We start from the raw sequence: 22,701 nt of genomic DNA, 5'->3' as shown, positions 1-22,701 counted from the left end.
AGCAGGGAGAGAGGCAGGAAGGAAGGAGAGAATCTCAAGCAGACTCCATGGTGAGCATGGAGCCAGACTCCAGACTTCATTCATCTCATGACTCCGGGCTTCATCTCCCATCATCAAGACCTGAGCCAAAATCAAGAGTCAATTGACTGAGCCACCCAGGTACCCCCTGCACATAAGAAGTTTAAGAAAGAGGGGTACCTGGGTGGCTGAGTCCGTAAAGCATCTATCTGCGTTTGGCTCAGGTCATGATCCCAGAATCCTGGGATGGAGACCCACATGGAGACCCACATTGGGCTCCCTGCTCCGCAGAGAGTCTGTCTGCTTCCCCCTGCTCACGCTCTCTCAGTCATGCTCTCTCTTGTTTGTGCGCACTCTCTCTCAAATAAATAAATAAATAAATAAATAAATAAATAAATAATCTTTAAAAAAGATATTTAAGAAAGGAAAATGATAGGGGCAAATGGGTAGAAATAAAGTTAGGAAAGAACAAATATAGAAGAAAAGGCAGGAAAAGTTGGAATATGGGAGAAAAGAAAAAAGCTAAGAAAATGATGGAGGGAAGGAAGGCTGATACTCGAGAGCAGTTATATGAGTGAACACAATGCATCTTATTCCCCTAAATAAGCCAATCTACACCAATCTGTGCAGTGTAACACTTGTGAGGTGATCCTTCCATGCTGCCACGGATAGGTGCAACATTATATATGTTTTATTGGCTGCTGGGACAATGCTGTCTCCTTAAACAGACAGTCCCCACTAGCCTAAGACACCTTGTTGCCTTGTGGCTCCTGGAAGTTGACTTCTGTAATGTTTCTGTATAGCCATGGGAGCCAATAAAAGAAAAACAACAACAACAACACAACTCTCTGGCATTTTAAGGGTAATACATTATGGGTGTATAAAATAGAAAGGCAGCAGCGTTTAGCTGCTATTACCTCTAGCAAACAGGAACTCCGTTTCTCTGAATTATACTCATCGGTGGACTGTAATTGATTGCGGCTCTTGAATCATTTATTTTATAAAACTCAATAAAAGAAAGTGATGAAAATGTGCCAGATGATTTCCACAGAGGGAAGGAATAAAAGAGCTAGGAAAGAATGCAGCCTTGATTCATATTCACTCCCTGTTTTCTCAAATGCTGCCCCAGTCCTGGATGGAAGACTGTTCATTTCTCCTTGGCAGTTCCAGACCTAATGGGTGAAGCAAATTTCCCTGATGTTCTGTTTACCTCATTCTTGCTTTTATTTCCTTTGATAAAGACCTATTGGTATTAAAGATTGCAGGGGGTTTATTTTACATTGAGATTCTGGTTCAATTACTTCCAACTACATCAGTACACTGCCGAAGAGAGCTTCAGAAGGTAACAGAGCTAGTATGCAATGCTTTCCATCTACCAGGTAGCAAATGCAATTGTTTTGTTTTTCACGGTCTTAAAATGACTGGATATCAGCAGCTTACACCCCGCAGGGCAAATCAGGATGCGACATAAAGTGTTCGGAATTGCTATGTTGGCATTGATAGCAGAACGGTAATAACAGAGTGTGTCTGGACACAATAGGGCTTTTGGCAATGTCATCCGCTCATTCCCTGGTGGAGAATAGACTGTGTCATTGTGTCATTCCAACTCACCTTTTATTTTCCCTCCTCTTCCTTGACCTGGAGAATTTTTTTTTTTAGGATGAATTAACTCCTCCTTCCTTGCCATAGACACACTCTGATTCAAGAGCTGGCTCTGGCACTACATCTCTTGTTATGTGGCACAAAGATAACTCTCTCCGATAATCCCTGTTCTCAAAGGGTTTCGTGCTTATCTGGCTCACCTCTGTTAAGTCGTGGTAACCTCCTAGACGTATTCAGCAGCTAGCAAACTCCTTGGGCATATATCCTTAAGAGTGGAAGAGGAGAGCCATGTACAGAAAGTTGTAGATTATTTACCCAATCCCCACAGGCACCCCCCCACACACACACATACACACATACTTTACTTATTTAGAGCTATTCCACAATTAGTAGCTAAGATTTCCATTCTATTCAGTCATTTTTAGCTAAAGAATCGCTGCCTTTGAAAACTCAATGTCTGTTATTGCCACCATTGTATAAATAGGATGCTAATCTTTCTATACAGCTATCCTCTTTTTTAGCATTCTGTCTGCCTAAACCTTGTTGTTTGCAGTGTGATGAGTTTATTTAGCCATCTAGATTTTATTTTGTTTGTATCTCACTTCTTTGCAAAACTTATGTGAAATGGCTGACCAACGTTTTTTTAATGCCATGCAACCAACTTACATAATCTTTTAACTGAGGTTTTATATGTATATATAATTATGCAGTGATGTGTGTGTGTGCGTGTGTGTATGTGTGTGAGGAAACAACAACAATCATGACCTTGATGGGGAGAAAATGTTTTCCTATACCCGTTGATGTTCTTTTGGCTGGTCTAAGAATTCAAATGACATGAGACGGATTGACAGGAGAAAACTCAATTTAATTACCTGTGCACAAGGACTCCATGAGCATATGAAGCCCACAGACAATCAGATGATTAAGGCTTATGTACCATCCAGAGCTAAGGAAGGTCCTTTCTTCCATGGGAAGGAAGACAAGTCATAGGTAGATAACAAAAAGTAAATGTTTGGTAAACAAATCCTTGGTGGGCAATACCAAAACAATGGGACCTAGAAAGGAATTTTAGCCAACAGACTTGGCTAGGTTCCTCCTTGTCTACCATGCCTAGTTCATATTATATTCTAGTTATCTATGGTGATAGCTCCCTTCCTGGGACAGGTCCTATATCTAAATTCTTTTAGGCAGTTGGGGGTGGGGAGGAGTTTAAAAAGAAAACTTCTTGAATGTTCTGTTTCTTAAAAATAATCAACCTAAAATGATACCACATGCCAAAGAGACACAGTCTGGGCTGGCAAATTTTCTCCCCTATAACATATTCCATAAAAATCTACTACAAGGTAGCCCAGAGACAATATTTACTGGGTTCATTGGCTTTGATGTTATAGAGGACTTCCAATTTCACTTTATGTATTAATCTCATAGTTTTGCCATGTACAAGGCATTCATTTTCCCTCTATTTCTGATTCTCCACGAAGAGATTATGTTACTACCTGTTTTATGCATAAGATTCATAGATAAGGTTCTTTCCATACTATGAAAGCATTTTTAATGGAAGCAAGCGTATGATATCATAGGATAAACATCAACCCATGTGAATAATCCAAATGGGAGCCCATTTTATTTCATTAATTTGTGTAAATATCAACAATTAGCAAAGAAAAAAAAAGGTGGGATAATATGGCATAAAAGACTATTGTTAGGGTGACTGTCCTGCAGAATTCCCTTAACTTTCTTAAATAGTGTCAATATCATCCCATGAATGAGGAGAATTCTTCAAGCCCCCCCCCCCCCCCCCCATTTAGAAATGGTTTCTGCAATGAAGAGCAGAAACTTTCCTTCTACATTTAGGTCTTCTAGTGATTTGCAGTTTCTTTCTTTGCCTTATTCCCCCTTCTGCATTGTTAAATGTTCATATTTTAAGTTCTTTGAACTGTGACCTGAACTTCTTAAAGAAAGTGAACTACGAAGGTCTAACTTTCAAAATAATATGATAGTCTGCTAGAAGAAATTGCTCACCCATGTGTTGGAGGAACTGGTGGAGAAGTGGAGCAGAGAGAGGCTGTTCTTTTTCTCCCTTTCTTTGTTTCTCCACCTCCTCTGCCTGGAGATTGAACACCTCCACTGACATTGTCAACAAAGCTATTATTCCACTCATTGGTCATTACGTGCTCATTTTCTGCTAAATGCCTGGGAAATTGATGCATTGTATGCTGATCTTTTTCTTGGGTTTATCTTCTCAGGGACAGTAATGCTTAATCTGTATTATGCAATCCCTGATTACGAGGCTGGGGGTGGGAGATTAAATCATAACTCACCTGCATGGAAAGTCAGATACAAAGAGCATATAGAAAGGATAGGCATCCTTTTTCTGAAAAGGAAAGGGGCCGGTCACTTCAGTCTTCTAGGACGAGTAGATGTCTGTCTTATCTTCATGAAAACCTCTGCCTCTCCATGGGGTCCATAGGGAAACAAGAAAGTGTCAAATGTAACAGGCTCTCAAATCAGAAAGTCACCCATTTAAGATGCCGGTTATTCAAAATGGGTATTCTCAGCCTCTGGGTTGAGGAAGGAGTTTATGTGAAATACATGAATATTTTGGGAGAACTCTGTGTAAGTTCAGTTACAGGTTTTTTGTTGTTGTTGGTTTTTTGGTTTTGTTTTTGTTTTTCGTTTCTTTTGCTAGGAATGTTAACATCAAATGGTAATATATACACAAATTCTAGTTCTTTTCCAGTCTTATAACCTGAGGCAAGCCCTAAATTTACCAATTCAAGTCACTTTCTTTGAAGAGCTTCCTGTAAGCTTTCTACCTTAGAGGAGAAGTAATCAAGTTCAGTATACACTGATTGTTTCTTTCGTGCATATTTCCTCTGCACACGGTGTACAGTTCTTCTCTTACCTTCTGGTACAGTTGTTTGTTTGCGCTTTGTCTCTGGTTTCATGAATGCCTGAAGGCATAATAATGCCTAGCTCACTGAGTTGCTGTGAAGTTTATGTGAAAGAACATATGTTGATTCCCGTCTTCTGGTCCTGTTACAGCTCTGAAGATGCAGAGGAAACTGGATACTTGGGAAAGGGAAAAGCTCGGGTAACCTGCTTAGCCCAGCATTGGTAAAGGGGGAGCTGCCTGTAAGTCCCCTCTGAGTGGTCTGGAGTGTTTCTCTAGGCACTGCATTGTATTGGTGGCCAGTGAGTTCTATTAGACTCACAGACATGATCTCTTGGGTGGCTGTCAAGTTTTATCTATTTTGATATACTTTTTTGCTTATAAAATAACTAGTCAGCATTTCAAGATTTAATTTTATTTTTGTTTATTTATTTGAGAGAGAGAGAGTGAGAGAGAGCATGAGAGTGGGGTGAGGGGCAGAGGGAGAAGCAGACTCCCGCTGAGCAAGGAGCCCGATGTGGGGATGTGGGGCTTGATCTTGGGACTCTGGGATCCTGACCTCAGCCAAAGGCAGACAGATGCTTAATCGACTGAGCCACCGAGGCACCTGTTGTCAGCATTTCAAAATCAAAAGTTTTGATATAAAAATCTAAATCTCCTGCCACACTTGGCTGTAGTCCTATATGACTGAAGCTAAATAAGAACATAACATTTAATTAATTAATTAATTAATTAATTAATTTATTTATTTGAAAGAGGCACATGCAGCTCGGTGGGGGGCGGGAGAAGAGGCAAAGAGAGAGAGAGAGAGAATCATAAGCAGTCTCCATGCCCACATGGAGCCCAACTCGGGGTTCAGTCTCACAACCCTGAGATTATGACCTGAGCCAAAATCAAGAGTCAAAAACTTAACTGACTGAGCCACCCAGGCATCCCAAGAATATAACTTTTAGATGGGTGTTCTGCACCTTTTCATACTCTTGTTTTGGCCGGCTTGTTTCATTCGTTAGTGCGTCTCACTTGGCCTCTGAAGCCATTTGGGGTTGAGACTCCTTTCTAGAATCATAGCTTCTTCAAAGACGTCATGATTTGTGATATGAGCATGCTTTGCACACATTGTTCTTTTCCTTCAAACTCCACCTTCTACTCTATATATTTGCTTTCCTAAGCTAAAAAAAATATGCACATACAAAATAGGTTGTACTTCTCTTTTCTTAAATATTTAGTTCAGTGTTCTGAATAATTATACTAATTTTATAATGTCAGATTCAGGGTTTGTAGTTTGGATGAGCATATATTCTTTTATGAAAAGTAGGGTATGACTTAGAGCAAGAACTTTGAAGTAAAAATGCCTTGGTTCTGCGAGACTGAATCTACTAACATATAATGACCAGACAATGTATGAAGTTAGAAGCCTGACCCACACCCTGCAGGGACTAGACGAGGAAGCCAAACCCCAACCTCTGTAGCTTTGACACCAGTTAAGACCTGATTAATAACAGACAGCTTCCCTAATTTTTGCCCCTCCTTCCAACTTAGGGCAAAACAGAGAAAGCCAGATATGTTCACCTGACCACTCATATAGGATACCCCATTTCTAGTTAGCTCACCTCAAGTTTCACTATACCAACAGCCTCCAATCAGAGGAATACCTGAAGCCTTTCCTTTCTTACTAAGTTTTGCAACTCCGCTGACTGCCTTCGAGTCTCTGCCAATTGCAAATGCAAGTGATGGTGGCTGACTCTTTGCTTCTGAGTAAATAGCCTTTGCTTATTCTCATTTGGGTGGTTTTCATTTATTTCCAAAGCTGAAATCTTTATTCCTGCCACTTATTAGTTATATAACCTTGTGCACAATTCTTAGCCTCTGTAACGCTTAGTTTCTTCATTCTGAAACAGAGATGTTAATGATACCTACTGCAGAGTCTAATCAGTTAATACAGTATAAGAAAATACATGTAAAACTCTAATAGTGTCTGGTACACTGTAAGCCCATAATAGTGCTCAGTATTTTTATTCATTATAATTATTTTTAGGTATGAGGAAACAAACAGAGAACAAAGGGCTTACATGAAGTTCACTGAAAATGTCTGATCTGGGTGCAAACTCTCTGCTGGGTTCAAGTCTGATGTTCTTTCTCCTACTTCACCCAATTCCACTTTGCATGCAGAGCACAATCAGCAAATGTTTTCTAAATGAATGCATGAAAGAATAAGTAAATGAGTGAGCAGACTGAATTGTTACATAAGTTGCAAATACCGCTATGGATAAGGGGAAGAATCATCCACTCAACCAAAAACATGCATGTGTCAGGAACCAAACCGTGTTAAATCTTGTAAGGGGGTAAAATGGTTTTAGAGCTGGAAAGTGTATGAGAGATCATTTAGTCCCTGTGGTTTTCAAACTTTTTCAAACTCCGCAATCATAAAAATTCAGAAAGGAAAACTTTTTACAGAAATACCTAACTATCTAAACTCTAATCATAGATCCTTTTTGGTTATAAATGAAAGACTTTTCATTTTTCTTTCTTAAACTTGATTCTTCCTATAAATATTTTTGTTAATAATCTACCAATGTCAATCATTAATTTTTAGTAAATGGATAAATCATGACCCAAACTAAGAAGCCGCTGAAACACTTTAATAAGACTCATGTGTTTTAGTTTGGAGTCCCTCAAAAGCAAACCATGAGGCAAGGATTTGTGTACAAGTAGTTTATTTGAGGAACACCCCCAAGGAATACATGAGGTAGTGGGAAGTGAGATAGGGAATAGGGGAGAGCCAATAAAATGGTGTATTGATAAGTGTTTTACTGTTATGGGCAACTGTTCTCAATTAAACTGGGGATACTCTGAAAGACAGTGAGGAATAGTCTACAGAATTATCCTCATGAGGTGTGAGGCTGAGATGTCAGTCCCTCTTGGACTGAGGGATGGTCACTCCCAACTGCTTCTTGTTCCACCTCTTATAGGCTAGAGACTCTCTTATGACAAGAGAATGCATATCTGCAGCCAGAGAGAGACAACAAGTGATAAGTGTTCTAGAATTATCTGCCAGTGACCTCCAGGGTAACCCGAGGGCCTAGGATCAGGACAGGACAATATCTGCTATCTAAAGTCTTAACTTGAGAAAGGACCGGTTAGGGTATTTGTTTTAGCTTTGTGTCTTTATCAAAATTAGTAATGTTGTAAAAAGCAAATGTTAAACTGGAGAAAATATAAATATGGCAAAGGATTTTATCTTTCAAACATAAAAAAGTACATAAGGAAATAGCTAAAAAGAAAAAAAAAAAAAAGGGGCCTGATAGGGAAATGGGTAGTAGCAATGAAGACTAACTCATAAATGATAGACTGACTAGAAATGGTAAAAACGTTGGGGAGGGAGTGCTCATTATTCCATTAATCTAAGGAAGTTTATTAAAAGTGAGAGCTAGATTTTTCACATCTGCTGCCAAGGTGGAGGCAACCTTTTGGAAAGCAATTTGGCGTCTATGTCAAAGGCTTTAAAGTTCTTCATTCCCTTTGATTCAATCATTCCACTTTCTGAAAATACAGCCTAGGGAAAAATGCAAATAGATAGGGAAAAAATACACAACTTCCTTGAAGCATAGGGAGTAGTTTAAAACAATAAATAATCTACATGGACAATATCATGCAGATGACTAAATATATTATAGATCCATATGAAGTATATTATGTAAGCACTTTGCAAGGAATTTTCAGTAGCATGCTGTGTTAGTCTCATTAGTTTGAAAGCAACAAAGTTTCATACAAAACACATAAAAGGTATAATATAACAGTGAGGACTTGGCATGCACCACTTCCTGTTAATGTGTATTAACTTGCTTAATTTTCTCCAGGCCTCAGTGACTGACTATTCTTACCATCTCCATTTTACAGAATAATAAAATGAGCTGTTAAGTATGTTGTCCAAAATTACACAGCTACAAATGATGGAGCAAGGATTCAGACCGAAGCAAAGTGGGTGTAAAGCCTGCAAGACTCTCCACCAGTCCTTTACTACATTTCACAGGAGGCTCCCAAAAGGATAAACTGAATTTGGGATACTGTTAGGCCCTGGGCAGCAGAAAGGACATGTCATTCTTTAGCACTCGTTCTCTCTCTCTCTCTGTCTGCCTTCTCTTACCCCCTCCTTCCCTCTCTCCTCCTCTTTACTCATTGTGGAGAGCCCTCTCCACCAAGCTGTACTATAGGGTATCAGGTATTTAATGGAGAACACAAGTCTTGCTAGGTACCCACTCCTGGATCAATTCAAATGAAAGTCAATCTAGAGCTTTCTGAGCTAAGAACTCCCACCTAGAGAAGTCATCATTGTTTTTAGTAATGCTACTTATTAATGCTATTTAATGCTATTAATGATAATTATAATTATTATTAATAATAATAATTATATTATATTATAATTATTATAATCATAATTATTGTAAGTTCTCATGTTTACAGTGTTTTATACACACATATTTCCTCATAGGATTATTAAAATAACCTTGTGAAGCATCTAAAGCAGACATAAAATCCCATCTTTTATTTTTTGTTAAATTTTTTATTTGAATTCCAGAGTGTAATATTAATTTCAGGTGTACAATTCAGTGATTCAATACTCACATACAACACCCGGTGTTCATCACAAGTGCCCTCTTTAATGCCCATCACAAGTTAACCCACCCATCTCTCCGCCCACCTCCCCTCTGGTCAGGATGAGTTTGTTTTCTGTAGTTAAGTGTCTGGTTTCTTGGTTTGCCTCTGTCTCTCTCTCTCTTTTTCCCTTTGCCCATTTGTTTTGTTTCTTAAATTCCACATATGAGTGAAATCAGATGGTATTTGTCTTTCTCTGATTTGTAAGATCCCGTCTTTCAGAAGAAAAACATGAGTATTAGAAAGACTCAGAGTAACAGATTTCTTACAAGGTGAGATTGATCAGACAGACCTGGCTTCAAATCCTGCACTCCTACCTGCTGGTTGACTTTAGGTAGGTTACTGAGCCTCTCTGTTTCTCTCTGTAAAATAAGAGCATTCCTAGCACAAACCCCATTGGTTGCTGTGACATTTAAACAAGATGATGCAGGAAGTCCAGAAGCCAAACCACTGTTCTTTGTTCTTTTTGTTTTGTTTACACATGTGAGGAGTTGCTGTAATCTCCACTACAGAGCTTGTAAATAGTAAGCCTTCTGTGATGCTTTGCTCTTGTTACCACTTCTAAAGATAAGAAAGAAGCAACTTGTTTCCTTTTAGTTCTTGCAGCGACTCCGAGCTGGCCCTGCAAGAAAGGTCTCAGTGCTCCACTGCAAGGAGTGTCGTTAGCCAAAAATCTTCAGGGGGTAAATCCTTTAGGATCTGCTTTAGCATTTCAGTCAAGGTCACACTCTTCTTGGGGCAAAGTCTAGCCAACGATGGATCATCTAAATCCGTGGTAGCTGACATCAGCTCTTCTCAAAGCAGCACCCAGAGGGAAAAAAAACAAAAAAACCACCACCACGACCACCGACAACAACAACAAAGCTGAGCTAACGTTGGTGCAAGGGTACAAGGACTTAGTTATTTCCATCCAAGGTAGCATTCTGTAGTGGGTAGTCCTTTCCCAGACTCTCAGTGGACTGGAAGAGATTTTGCCAAGTCAAACGGTCCCCGTTGTCCAATCCTGCCTTTGGCTTTTGGTCTTTCACGGGTGGTGCTTCCAAACGCATGTCAGCATGTGCTTTTGAGACAATAACCAGCTCATTGCTTAATGCAGCCAGTGAAGCCTGCTTCCAGGCCAAGGTTTCTTGACTTTGGTACCGCTGACATTCTGTGCTGGGAAGCATGTCCTCTCCGTTCAAGGAGCTTCAGCAATATCCTTGGCCTCAACTCACTAGATACCTGTAGAACTGCCTCCCCACCGCACCCTGCCACACATCCATCACAATAACTAACATTATTTCGAGGAACTGCCTAGTGTCCCCTCCTGAGGACCACATGCCTTCACTTTGCCAATGAGGAAACTAAAACCAAAAGAGTTAACTTTCCTTGCCCAGTTAGAATTTAGATTAGCTGAATTCAAGAGAGAAGTAGGCCTAGAGCACAGGTTTCTGCTATTTGTAATCCAGGGCTCTTTTTAAAGTTTTAATTAAAAAAACACAGAATTTACAAGAATAATAGCATCATCTTCTACTTTCAGACTGGAAGAGCTGTAGGTGAAAAATTCCAGAAGAAAATAATTTTTGTTCGTTTTCTTCTTTATACCCCCGTGAAGGAGATGCTGTAACCTCTATGACATCACAGCCGGGAAAACTATGGAGTTCTGTGCCACCTCGGTTGCAAGTTTAAATCTCTCCTGTTTAATTGGTTCTGTATGGAAACCGTTGAAAATCATTGGGTCTTCCTCCAAATGGACGTAACTCATCTGGATCTGTTCAGTACAGATCAACCTTCTATGTAACCTTCTGTGTCATCTCTTGTAAAAAGAGTTCCGTGCATTCCAGTGCCACGACCTTTCTGTGGAGATGAGTAGGATCCTGTGTTTACCTGGTGTCCATTCTGTGGCTCTTGCAACCAGAGCTCTCAGCCATCTCTCTTACTGTCAGTGTCTTGCCTGATTTCCCCTCTTGAGCCCATGATGGCCTGAGCCTTTCAACATTTGATGCCTAATTCTTGAATTCTTAACTCAGTAGATGTTTTGGGAATTAACGAACAAATGGAGAAATGATTAAAAGCAGCCAGATGGGGTGTTATATACAACGGATGAATAACTGAACTCTACCTCTGAAACTAATGATACACTGTATGTTAATTAATTGAATTTCAATATAATAATTTTTTTAAAAGCAGCCAGATGACTCTACCAGGAAGATCATTATAAAAGGAAAAATATGTGGGTTTTTTTTTTCTTTTTTTTTTTTTCCTGATTCTTTAGGAATTTGCTGTGTGCCTTACCCGAATCTTGACTGTCTTCTCAGGCAAAGTGAACAGGAAGGTGTCTTGAAAGATTCCTATCAAATCAAATACTTTTGCACATGTTCGGTTCGGGCATTCAGTCCCACGCTCACCTAAATGTAATGCAGGCATGTCTGTGTGATAATATCTAACCTTACCAGTAGCTTCTTTTACCTTTTGCTCTGAGATTTAAAAGCCTGATCCTGGGGTAATGAATTTGTAATGCAGCACAGGAAAATCTGTTACAGAATGACTGACAAAAGTAATTCAAACTCTTTATAAACCTCATTCTATCCATTGCCAGGCATTATTATGGAACAATAATGATTACACTATCCTCAGGGGAAGAAAATCTGTAAAGCAGTCCTATGTTTATTTAAATATTGTTTATCCAGGTATTTATTATAATAAGATAATGATCTTACTCTGAATTAGCTATCAAGTGAGATGTTCTGTTTGTTTGTAAAGTTTAATTCTACACTAAAAAATAATCTTGGGATGTAGTCACTGTAACAGCTAATGAATAAATATGAAGCTTATTTTCAAGCCACTTACACATTAGGAAATTTAGGTTTTAGCCCTCATTATTTTATCACATTCAATATAAAATTATAGACAGGCTTTGTCTTGATAAGTGAAATAATTTGCATGCATCAATCACAGCAAGAAAGGCAAGGTTTAACATTTCTCATATATTAATACTGATGTGCAATTTGAGTTTTAGCTCGAAAGGGTAAAGAAATATTTCTTCGGTGCAATTAGTGTAGGTCTTATTGCTTGAATAGCAATGCTTGTCAATCAAATAGTATTTGTTAAGTAATAATATTTACTTAACACTGAGCTGAATGTTGGAATATAAGAACATATAAATAATTTTAAAATATGATCATGACTGTCAGAAACAGTATACTCTCACTGAGAAGATGATACATATGTATGTGTATCATGTGTTAATTGACATTTTTATTTTTATTTGAACTTCAAGATTTCTTGAGTCTAAGAGGTATAATTCAGGAAGGGGCCATGGTACAATGGTTCTGGAGTTCTGGATTGAATCCCAGCTGCATTTTTACCAGCTGTGTGCATACCAGCTTAGACATATTATATGCAGTCTCCAGCCCTATGATTCTCAAACCCTGCATATCAGAATCACGTTAGGTAGATTTTAAAAACCCCAAAGCCCAGGCATCAGGTTTTTTTTTTTTTTTTTTTAACTTAGGTTTCAGGGTGATTTCAGTGAGCACCCAATGTTGTGAATGATTAATCTACTTCACTATTTCTTAAACTCTCATATGAATGTCAGTTGTCTTATTCACTAGGGAAAGTGCAAGTTCTCACTCAGGAGGCTTGGCGTGGGACCTGAGATTCTGCATTTCTCACGGGCTCTCAGTTCACGGGCCACACTTTAAGTGGGAAAGTTCTAGCCCACTATTTTGTTGTCTTTAAATGGAGATACCTCTTGGAGGGTTGATCTAAAGGCTAGTCATCAGATTTCACCTCAACTTCCCCCAAAGTATTCACATAACTAAGGCAAGTCATCTCTTTCTAGGATGGATTATATCTGATTTAAAAAAAAATACTTTAAATTCCTTTTCTTTCTCGAAGTAGGCAAAGGCTAGTTTTGTTACCAGCCCTGAAGCTTATACAAGTGCTACAGCCCACACTCATTTTCCTGTGGCTCCATAGTTCTCCATCCTGGCTGGAATCACCTGGAAAAGTTATACAGCATACCCAGTGCCTGGGCCACCCCCAAATGGATTAATTAATGTCCCCCGGGGATGGGGGTGGGGTGATTCATTGCAAGGGTATTGTTAAGCAACACAGCTCACCTAATTTTCTGCATTCCATTTATTTGCCTTTTTATTCAATTAGCATGCATTGAGCTTCTAAGATGCCAGCATTGTGCTGGGCACTCAGACTGATACAAAAACAAGTGATAAATAACAATGAGCTATTAAGATCTTGGTACTAATCACTTTATTATTTTTACAACAAATCTATAGGGTAGATATTGTTCTTGTTATTACATCACATGACAACACTGTTCTCTAGGAATTTATAGTGGAGTATATCATAAGACTCAAAGAAGGCAGTAGAAAGACCTGTGGGACCATAGATGTAGTTTTATTTTTGGAATATGTTCTTCACATTTCCTCACCTTGGATTTCTTTTCCTTTTTTATGACTGTTGGGTTAATCAGCTCAAGAATAGTCTAAAATCCTAAGGTCAAGGACCACATTTTATAGTTATTTTTTACCCTAGGACCTAGCAAAAGACTGAAAGCAAAGTGTGTTTTCTGTTTGTCTGTTTTTCTGTCTCCCTCTCTGTGTGTATGTGTACACATACATATATGTACACAGTTTTATTTATATTTAAACTGTCTTTTAGATCTTTATTTTACTTCCTTTTTTTTTTTTTTTTTTCTCCTTTCCAGGATTCTCTGCACTCCTTAATCTGGGTATTTATAGCCCTCATCAGTTGTAGGGAAATATATTCATTAACTCTTATATATTACTCCCCAAACCCTCCCTATTGCCCCTTTTATAAACTCCTTTTAAGCATCTGTGGGCTCTTCTCATTGCAGATTCTGAGTTTTTTAGCTTTTCTTCTAATGTGTTTCATGCATTTACCTTTTGGGGGATGGATTGTAAATTACTTCATCAGTTGCACCTTTAGTTCACAAACATTACTTTCCGTAGTGTCTAATTAAACATTTAATGCATATATTAAGGTTTTCTTTTTTTTAAATTTCTATGCGTTTTTTTTTAATCCTCATAGTTCTGTTTGGTTATTTTTCAGCTTTTCCTGTTCCATATTCAAAGTATCTTGATTCCTTTCTTTCTTCTTCTTCTTTTTTTTTTTTTTTTGGATAGCATCAGTATTTTTTTTTTATTATGTTATGTTAGTCACCCTGCAGTGCTTCATTAGTTTTTGATGTAGTGTTCCATGATTCATTATTTGCATATAACTGTCTTATATTTTTTATTAAATTACTTTATGTCTACAAGATTTATAAAGATATATTTTGTGTGGTCTTTTTATAGTTATTTTCTCAATTTTAAAATACGTTGGTTTTATTCTACCTGTATACTATATCTTCTAAATGTTCATTCATGAAGGGAATATTGTAAAAGTGTTTTGAAATATTCAGCTTATTTTTACTGTGTCTATGAAGATCATTCCAGTGTAGTTTTGTCAATGCTTATAATAAGAGTTGTACCAGCAATATCATTAGACTTGGCAAAGATTTATGCTAATTTTGGACTCCAAGGCCAATGATACATTTAAACTCAGTATATAGAATATCGAGCCTAATATTTCAGCAGAGTTTATGCTTTCCTCTCCCAAATCTCTGTTGTGACATGTTTTCTTATTGGTTTTCTGTACTATAGGTAGAGTCTTCATCTGTTTTTTTTTTTTTTTTTTTTTTGAATTCAGGGTGAAGCTCTTGTGGGTTGAAGCTATATGCAGACTCCCAAAACTATCTCATGCAGAACCAAAACATTTCTACTGTTTATACAGAAGCTTTAATACATATCTACTTTACCCCAAAACCTCTATACTTATCTGGAACAGCTGTCACAGTGGTACACATAAATTATTTCTTTGTGATTCATTTCTTTTTTGCTTCTTAGTACCCAAGACTTCATCTTTTACTCGTGTCAACTATTCATTTTTAAATGACAGTATTTTATCCAGCTGTTCCAAGTATTTGTTATAGAATTTTCAAGTCTTTTTATCAGCCATTTTGCCAAATACAAAGCCATCTCCGTAAGTAATTGGTATTAACTTTACAAATAATACCATGAATTATTTTAGGCAATGGTCTTTATTTTCTATACAAAAAAAAAAAAAAAACTAATCAAACAAACCAAAAAACACAACAAAACAGCAACAAAAGAAGAAACCTTAAGTAGCAGGGATGTTCCTTCAATATTCTGATGGCACAATTATGTGTGTGTGTTGGGGGAGGGGGTGTAGAATATAAAAGTAATGCCTAGTGTACTTATATCTTTGTTGTGCAGTGCTTTCTAGCACAAAGACAATGTTGCCCTAATTTCACCCCCATTGCATCAAGCTTTTGCTTCTTTCCTGCACTGCAGTAGCATGAGACAACGTGAAGAAGAGGAAGAGCATGGCTAGAACGGAGTTTCTTGAATTATCTCTATACATGGCACCTGGTATGACTGTGTTCTTGGCCAGTGTTACTTCTCACATTGAGTCCAGCCATCCTCCATTTCCCAAACTTTACACAATTCCATCAATTTTCCTCTCTTTTCCATGGTACTTTATACCTTTCAATGCAAGGAACAGCCAATAAACCAGCTAGTTCTCCATTCTGTTTAGAATATCTGACATATTTGTTGATCACTCAGTTATCAGAAGATAGATTAGTGACTTCATCAGTAGTCAGTCCCGAAAGAGTATATAAACCAAGATACCATTAGGTGAAAGATGTTACATGATGAATAAGTATTTCTTAATGCCGATGCTACTGGTGTGAGGCACCTAGTAAGAACCACATTTTTTTTTTATTATGATATGGTAGTCACTGTACAATACATCATTAACTTTTGAGGTAGTGTTCCATGATTGACAAAGATTTATGAAGTGATGTTCCCATGGAACGTAATCATTCATTTATCCCTTTAGTAAATATTTATTCAATACCTTAGCTTGTGTCCAGTGATGCCATAGTGAGGTGCTTTTAGGCCCAATTCCCAATTTTATTTATCCCTTTCCCATTCTTTGAGCTAGACAATTAGGTTATTCTCAAATTTATACAAAATCCCATGCAAATAAGTCTTCACACCCTGCCTTACTGCAAGACTACCAGTCCAAAGACTTTCTTATATAGAATGGGAAGCACTGTATTATGTGTGCCCTGCACTGTATAAGTTATTGGGTTACAACAAATCAAAACAGATAGGGCTCTTTTACAAGAAGAGTATGATATACTGGGGGTAGATAGTTATCAAAGGATTCATTAATAACACTTGTTTTTGGTTTGTGTTGTTTCGTTTTGGAAGTATACACGGCCATGGCTTATATCCAACCTGTGTTCATGTTCTCCTGACTGGTTGTTTTGAATGATGTGGATTCTGATGGGACCAGTGTCTGTTTTGATTTGTCAGAGCTCATGCTCTACCGGCTGTTACATGGTTTCATTATCTCCTCTGGTAGGCTGCTCTGAGAGCTCAGGGAGGCATCACTTGAGATTTCCAGCAGTTGTTTCTTGTATACCTCTCCCTACTCAACACAAAAATGTGGGTGATTTTTCATAGATCCACAGGTCAGTGCCTAGATTGTATTAGACCTATGCAGTCCAGTCCTGTGGCCACAAGGCTCATGTGGCTATTGAACACTTGGAATGTGGCTTCTTCAAACCAAGATTTGCTGCAAGTGTAAACTGCATATTATACCTTATTAAAAAAATTGTTTTTGCCTATTTTAAAGACATTAGAATTTAAAATGGCTCATTAATTATTTTATATTGACTGCATGCTAAAATGATACTATTCTGGATATATTAAGTTAAATATATAACTAAAATGGATTACAACTATTTCTTTTTACCCTTTTTTAATGTGGCTACAAGAAAATTTGTAATTATGAAGTCTTTAAAAAAAAAAAAGGTGGAGGTGCCTGGGTGGCTCAGTCGTTTAAGCATCTGCCTTCCACTCAGGTCATTATCCCAGGGTCCTGGGATCCAGCCCCCACATCAGGCTCCCTGCTTAGCAGGGAGTCTGCCTCTCCTTTTCCCTCTGCCCCTCCCCCCACTCCTGCTTGCGCACCGCGTGCGCGCGCGCTCTCTCTCTCTCTCATTCTCTCTCAAATAAATAAGTAAAATCTTTAAAAAGAGAGAGAAAATTTAAAATTATACATGGGCTCATATCATGTCTATTTCAAAGTATGGTTTTAGACTTTAGATTTAATTTTAAAAAGCAATTATATATAAATGTCCCCATTTTTGTGGTTTAGCAAATGAGGTCCAATAATGGAAATGAGTTACTCAAGAACACAGAATGGGGTAATAGAAATAAGCTTGTGGACTGAGGTTTGCTCCCATACGTAACACTGCTTTTAAAGTTAACACTTATGGTCTTCAAAGGAAACATATTAGTATAAAAACTGTTTTAGAGATATGAAACCCTATCTCTTGAACATTGATCATGAAATATTTTATACGAAAGAAGAAAACTGGAATTGTTAATGTTTTTCTGCTTCTTACAATTTTCTCTTATCATAGGTTTCAGGAGATAGAACTAGCCAACATAAACCCTTTTGATTTCTTATGGAAAAACAAAATTCAGATACTTAACAATTATATAGTTCCTAGGTTGTGTAAATGGAAGGAACCAGATACTCAAATAACCAAAACTGCAAATAACCCCAAATTCACTTATAAATTTGTAATTTTTATATACTTTTTGGGAGGATGAGATGAGAGTATTTTCCTTCATGATTATTTACTATACATTTAGGATTTAAATGAAATTGTGTATTCTAGACCCATATTCATTCACCACCAAGTATGTGGACTATAAGCATGATCTGTGCTAATTATTATATAATTTATGAAAAATAATGAAACATATATAAATAATATAGTTGGCATAAGTTTGCTTATAATATGCCTATTTAAATGAAATGAGATAGTTTTCATACCATTTAAAGCCTTTTAAAGTCATTGTTGAGCTCATAGGTGAAAAGGAAAGAATCCTTCAGAAATACTGTGGAACATTCTTTAGAACATGTGGGAAGTACCATGTGAGGAATTGTACTAATCTGGGATTAGCAGAACCTACCCTTCCCCCAAGAAAATGGCTTATATCTCATGACTTACCCTTTTCCATAAGGAAAGGTAGGCGTTGGTATCTTTAAATTTGCTGTGGCAGCTCCATGATGACATCAGGGACCAGCCTACTTCCAACTCTGTGCTCCACTATTCCTGGGTTGTGTGACTTATTCTCATGTTATAAAATAAGAGGTGAAACTCCAGATATCAGATCTGTGCTTCAGAAAACTAATTGGTCAAAGCACAAAGAAGTATATCATTGTTCCCTTTAAAAAGATGTCTTTGAAGTCCCACAGGACAACCCCACTTATCTCTCATTGGCCAGAACTCAGTCATGTGGACACATTTCGGTGCACAAAGGCAAATGTGCATTGCTTTTTGGTTTTGGTTTTGGTTTTCTTCAGCTGAACAGCAAAGCACTGCTCAAGTTTGTTGGTTTTGTTATTAAGGGATATGAGAAAATAGATTCTGGAGCCAGCCATAAACAGACTGTATCATGATCTACACATTTGCTTCCCAGATATTTATGCATGCCCTTCCTCCTTAAACCTCAACATTTTATCCATTTGCTGTATCCACACGTCATCAAGGAAGTCAGAGTGGTGGGCAGTCCTTTCCTATAGGTTCAGGTAAATTTTAGGTGATCCGAAGACCAGTATACTGAAAATGTCAGTTATTGGATGTTAACAAACCTAATATATAAAAAGTAAAGAGAGAAGAACATTAAAACTCTCTTTTCAGACAGGGAGAGAATGCTAACTCAAGGGGGTAGTCCTGGGTGGATTACAGCCTTCAGATCTGCTGGACAGAAATGGTGAAAGCTCTTGTTCTGATTCTGTCTCCAGAAGGTCCACAGATTATCCACTCATCTCCGTTCCACATTTTAGGGGAGGAATTAGAAAATAAGCCCTTCTTAAGGAGCTATACGTTTTGGTATGAGATTGAGAAAACAGAAAATGTTTTTAGGATTAAGTCATAGGCTTGATATTATTTTGGTCACATAATTCCCCTACAATTTGATAATTATCTAGACTTTTGTCTCATAGCCCATCCTGTGTGTGAGCAATCATACCCAACAATCTTGTCTAAGGTGTGTTCAGCCAAAATTGGTCAAGATAATCAGAGTCTGGAAACCATGTGAAACTGGCACCAAATTGAATGAATGTAGTCAGAAGAAAGGTTGAGAAGAGACCTGATCACTGTCTTGTAATGCTGATACATTGTCATGTAGCAAAGAGGAATATTTATATGGTGTTACTTCAGAAGGTGAAACAATCCCTAGTAGAAGTAAATTCTAGGAAGGCAGGTATTGATGACATTTGAAAGAAACAAAATAGAATAAAACAAAATAAACACTCTTTCCAATAGTTGGAGCTGCCCCAAATCTGGAAGTCTCCCTCAGGAGGTTCCCTTGCTAGTTTTGGGGGCTATTTAGAAGGGATTTCTAGTGCGGAAGGTTAAATTAGCTAATCTCCAGGGTTCCATCCTACTCTGCTTTCTGTGTTTCTATGATTCTATGAAACCGAAGACAAAAATTAGACAAGTATTGACTCAGAAAAACCTAGAGAGGCATGAAGCAGCTGCTGAAACATATCAAACTGTCTCACAACCTGCCATAAAAGATTTATGCTACTCCCTTAAGAGCAGCCAAAAAGTTAAGATTGTTCAATCTTCATCTTCCAGTTGACCATTTGATCTACTTGAATGCCCGACACAAGTTTTTGTGGTCATTTGACCTACTTTGAATGCCTGACACAAGGGAGTTGTCATAAAGCAAAAGGTCTCTATAAGTTACATTTTGTTCTTCAGGAAATGCATTCTGTTTCACAGGAACATTTGTAGACGTGTTCATTTTTTTGTAGATGTGTTTAGTGAGTCGTGGGATTTGCCTTGGTTGGTGAGATGGGGGGCCGTTGTTTTCAGTGACATCTAAATCCATGTTACTGTATTTTAAAGTTGTCTTTTTCTATTGCTTTGACTGTTCACATGAGCAGTGTTCGACTTTCCTCTCTGCACTTGTCTTCAAGTTCAGAGGTTTGGATGGAGCTCTTAGCAAGGGTATTTCTCTATAGAAATTTTTAGAGCAGGGGCACCTGGGTGGCACAGTCAGTTAAGCACCTGCCTTCAGCTCAGGTCATGATCCTGGGGTCCTGGAATCGAGCCCCACATAAGGCTCCCTGCTCAGTGGGGAGTCTGCTTCTCCCTTTCACTCTGCTCTTCCCCCGGCCCACATGCTCTCTTGATCTCTCTCTCTCTCAAACAAATAAAATCTTTAAAAAATACTGGAAATTTTTAGGTGAAAAAGAATTCTGTTTTTCAACAAGGTATATGGGACATTAAAAAACTACATGAATATATATAAGGAAGGAGAAAAGCATTTGCTTATTCAGTAATTATTCACTGAGTTCTTACATATCTCCCTTGTGTCAGGTGCTGAACTTGGCATTAAAGATAAAATGGTGACCAAGTCAGACATAGCCTGTCTTTGAGGTACATGTAGCCCAGCAGCTGGGAGTAACATAAGATAAATTCTAGGGGCGCCTGGGTAGCGCAGTCGTTAAGTGTCTGCCTTCGGCTCAGGGCGTGATCCCGGCGTTCCGGGATCGAGTCCCACATTGGGCTCCTCCGCTGGGAGCCTGCTTCTTCCTCTCCCACTCCCCCTGCTTGTGTTCCCTCTCTCGCTGGCTGTCTCTCTGTCACATAAATAAATAAAATCTTTAAAAAAAAAAAGATAAATTCTAAAAATGTTACAGTAAGGGAAGGCATTGATACTAGGAAGATGGCAGAAAGGGAAACTAACATGGACTTAGTAAATCAGAAATTGATGCTATGTTGGCTCTGAAATGTGAGTAGGAAGAGATAAGAATGAGAAAACTGGCCTTAGCCGGTTTCCCAGGTACTCTACTGTATTCGTCCTAACTTAACACCATGACCAGGGCAGGGTTATTCTGGGACCCAAGGGTCATACATTTTTAAAGACTTTCTTTAAGGAGAAAACAAAAAGCAAAGTATAAAAACACAACTGGGGACAAAATAAGTCATGACTTCAAATGAGAGAAATCACAAGACAATTCTGAAATCTTAGAGATTTGGGTCTTTTCTTCTGAATTCTTTGTAGGCCATTTTCCAGAAAGGCTTGTATAGATTTGCTTCTGTATGCAACCTGGCTTTCCCTCCCCACCCAGAGTCCTCTAGGACTTTTAAGTAACTCTCAGGCCTGGCAGGCTGCAGTGCAACAGAGGGATCTTGAAGCTGGAAGCTCCATTAAATGTCAAATAAGCCCCCCTTACCAGTGACTCCGGTTTAGAAATAACAGGAGGTGGAAGTCTTGTTTTTATGTATGCTATGACTTTTGGAAATTTACTGTGAATTCTTGGTAAAAATCCCACTTCAGTTTCCCAGGTTATGACACAGGCTTTGGTTTTGACACACTTGGGTTTGAGTTCTGGTTCTACTGGTGATTAACTATGTAATCATTTAGAATTCTAGTAAAAGTTACATAACCATCATGATCATTATCGTCTTTGTCTTTTTAAATACTTATAGCACTGAAGTTGACGGACAGCATCAAGATTTGCAAATATTAAAATATAAGTAAACAAGGATGTACAGAATTTATAAACCAATATTATAATTATACCTAACATTAGGTAAACTTCATGGTTAACAAAGCATTTCCATGTTTTCTATGCCAAATGATCTCACCTGATTCTGAAGGCCTGGGACCCTTCACTCTTTGCTGTCAGCATCCATTCTGATTGGACAATGTACTTGACATTCTAGTTGCTGGATATTTTGAATACCATTCTTTAGAAAAACATAATTAGGCTTCACTGCTATGATAATTTTTTTAATGTGAAGTGACTGAAACTGAAAAGAATGACTTGCACAAGACTCACAGTTCACAAGGGAGGTGGGTTACATTTGATTGGAAATGAACTGACCAGCTCCAACCTTGGTGCTTACGCCACAATATCAAAACTCAGTAGCTCTGATGGCATTAGTCTAACCTCAGGTCATCTTGAAATTAACAATAAAGGCAAATCTGGGGCGCCTGGGTGGCACAGTGGTTGAGCGTCTGCCTTCGGCTCAGGGCGTGATCCCGGCGTTGTGGGATCGAGCCCCACATCAGGCTCCTCTGCTATGAGCCTGCTTCTTCCTCTCCCACTCCCCCTGCTTGTGTTTCCTCTCTCGCTGGCTGTCTCTATCCTGTCGAATAAATAAATAAAATCTTTAAAAAAAAAAAAACAATAAAGGCAAATCAGGTAAAGCTAATTTCACAGATGTTCTAAAAGGCACTACTTACACTTATGCTTCCTTCCTTCTGGTGGAAGAATCACCAGTGAGCTCAGAACTGTTGCTGGAATTAAGAGCATTAGAAGTATTGCATTCTAGTTTATTTGACAATGGGGATGTGCAAGGGCAATGCCTTTCAGAGGCCTGGATGATGACTGAGAATTGA

The sequence above is a fragment of the Ursus americanus genome, chromosome 24 (assembly GCF_024610735.1).
Source record: "Ursus americanus isolate L20-20 chromosome 24, mUrsAme1.1.p, whole genome shotgun sequence".
Taxonomy (NCBI): Eukaryota; Metazoa; Chordata; class Mammalia; order Carnivora; family Ursidae; genus Ursus; species Ursus americanus.
This window is presented reverse-complemented; position numbering follows the sequence as displayed.